This window comes from Ictidomys tridecemlineatus, chromosome X (genome assembly GCF_052094955.1).
Source record: "Ictidomys tridecemlineatus isolate mIctTri1 chromosome X, mIctTri1.hap1, whole genome shotgun sequence".
NCBI lineage: Eukaryota > Metazoa > Chordata > Mammalia > Rodentia > Sciuridae > Ictidomys > Ictidomys tridecemlineatus.
In genome coordinates, this window is record NC_135493.1 from 63,634,234 (window position 1) to 63,637,294 (window position 3,061).

A 3,061-nucleotide genomic window follows, 5' to 3' on the forward strand; every position below is an offset into this window, starting at 1 on the left:
GGACAGAAAAATTGGAAAGATATGCTTTGTTCATGAATTAGAATTATTATTATTTTTAAAATATCCATGTTACAGAAAGTGAGTTACATATTCAATGGAATCATTATCAAATTATAATAGTATTCTTCACAAGACTAGAAAAACATTAAATTAAAATATACCCACAAAACATTGAATATACCAAGCTATTTTTATAAAACATAACAAAGCAGGAAGACATTACACTACATGAATGGAAAATTTCCTACAAAGCTGTAGTAATCAAAACAGTATGGTATTGGTGTAAATACTACAGAAAAAAATCTAATGGAACAGAATAGAAAGCTTAGGAGTAAGCTCAACAATAATTAGCAAACTGAATTGTGACAAAGGTGTTAATAATACCACTGGAAAAAGGATTTTTTTTAAAAAATAATAATAGGAGAAATGGATATCAACATAAAGCAGAATCAAATTAGACCCCTATCTTTCATCAGTTAAACAGATTAACTGAAAACGATTTAAAGACTTAAAGGTAAGATCAGAAACCATAAACCCGCTGGGTGAATATATAGGGGACATGCTTCAGGACAAGGGAATGGGTGAGGAATTTTTGGACAAGACACCAAAAACACAGAATATTAAAGTAAATATGGACATATGAGATTGCATCAAACTAAAAAGCTTCTGCACAACAAAGGAAACCCTCAATCGACTGCAAAGTTAACCTACAGCAAGGAGTCTAGTATTGTTCATATATACATGTGACAAGGTGCTGATTTATAGAATATAAAAGTTAACCAAAATGAAATCAATATCAAAATGTAAGAAACAGAATCAAAATTGGATATAAATATAAATATGTTTTTCAAAACAAGACAATGACACCAATAAAAGATTATCAGGGAAACGATTATAAAATGACAATCAAATACCACCTCACCCCAGTCATGATGTCTAATATCAAAAATACAAATGATAACAAGATGAAGATGCAGAGAAAAGGAACTCCTTGGATACTGTTGGTAATCTAAATTATTAACACTATTACAGTAAACAGAATGGTGGGCCCTCAAAAAGTTAAAAATATAGCTATTATGTTATCCAGCAATTCCACTAATGGGTATATATGCAAAGGTAAAGAAATAAGTATGTTAAATAGACAGTAACCCTCCCATGTTTGTAGTAGCACTATTCATATGACCAAAAAAAAAATGGAAATAGCCCATGTATCCATCACTTGATGGATAGATTAAGAAACTACTTGGGTTGTGTCAGTTATCTGCCTAAAGAAACTAGATCACTACTAGCTGAAGGATACTAAAACACACTCCCAGCACCACCCCACCTTCATCTTGGACAAAGGGAGTAAGGTAGAGCAGCTACAAGAGGAAATCAATCCTGAAAAATTATGATCATACACAGAACTCCTCAAATCCTCCACAGAAGCTCAGGAAAAGACAGATCAACTGACACCCCACTCCAATCATTGTGATGGGTAAAATCACAGTGAACTACATTAGCCAGTCTGAAGGCTTCTGTGCCATAGACAACCCACAGAGAGCCTGCACTCACAAGCCCCACAGATGCAGACAGTCATCAAGCCCTTAGATAATGGATACAAAAAAGCCCCAGCAGAGGAGTTCAGGAGCTCATGCTTTCACAACTGTCAGCTGTGTGAGAGCTCTGGCAAAGGAGGGTCAAATGATCTGCTACCCCAGTCAGAGTTAGTTCCCTAGTGATCTCTATCAGCCAGAGTAGAAACTTCTGTGATATAGACTGCCACAGGTCTAACAATTGCACATAGATACCAACACTATGCCACTCTAAGGAACCCCATATAGGGGAGAAAGCATTCCACAGCAGTCAGCAACAGTCATGAGCCCTGCACCATGTGCCACCACACCAAACAGAGACAAACAGCAGATGTAGCACAATCCAAGCACACAGACTCAGGCCACTGGGATGACTAACAAGTACCAGATGGCAAATAAATCACAGCGACCAGGGATGTAGCTCCTGTGCCCCAACACATCTAGGAAGGTCCACAGCTATGAGTTCCAGACTTGCCAGTTAACTCAATACTCATTCAGACACATGGACACACAGAAAGCATTTCCTGAGGATAATCCCATGCAGACATCAGAGAACTTCAATCACACACAAAGAGGCTTATAGAGGAGCATACCAGCCACTAGCCACCATCCCCTGTGCCCAGAAATAAGCCAAATGACCTTAACCTCTGCACTACAGAGGGGGCAGCTGCCATACACACCCTCAGGCCACCCAATATCGCATCAACTAGACTATAATACCTCTTTTTAGATGCTACATCTTACTGGAGGGCGCCCCCACTGAATTCAATGGCATTGGATATTTGAAGATTTACTTAAGGAGTGTGTGCAATATTAAAACACTACATTGACTACTAAGTCACAGACATTTAGGGATAATCCTCTCTGACCCATCAGAAAGTTAGTATGTATATGGAAACACCAAAGATTTGGGCGTTCTATAATTGTATGAGAGTTGAGCTGGTATGATTACTACCTCAACATCTAGGGAAACAGAGGTAAAGCAAGGATTGGTGGGCATCCTCTAAAGGTCCCAAATCCTGATAAAATCTAAATTAGGAGGACTTAATAAGAAACTTCTTACCTCAGCATAGAATATCAAAAATAGCTTTAGTTCTCACTTTGGCAGCACATGTACTAAAACTGAAATGATACAAAGAAGATTAGCATGGCTCCTGCATAAGAATGACATGCAAATTTGAGAAGGGTTCCCTATTAAAAAAAGTTCTAATATCAATTTTGATCTTAGAGATATTTTTATTAAATAGATGTTTCCCTATTATTCAATATATTTTTCAGTATTGCAGCCCTTGACCTAATTGACTGTTTATCATCTAATATTTCAAGACATTAACAGGAATAATTCTATTTTTGCTTCCCTAGTGGAAGTTTATATTTGCTCCTTTGATATATCTTTTTCCTCTATCATTACAAGTTCCTCTCACAAATCCTCCCCAATTTTTCTTTTGTTTTATCTTAGTTTTTATTATTTTTCTCTCTTTACATTT

At 36.8% G+C, this 3,061-nt stretch overlaps 1 non-coding gene across 1 annotated transcript; it reads left to right on the forward strand.

The window, feature by feature from the left end:
* Window positions 1–2,666: 2,666 nt before the first annotated feature.
* On the forward strand, window positions 2,667–2,773 carry LOC120891294 (U6 spliceosomal RNA). Its single transcript, XR_005735674.1, has one exon. It is a non-coding gene; the product is annotated as a U6 spliceosomal RNA (small nuclear RNA).
* Window positions 2,774–3,061: the final 288 nt, after the last annotated feature.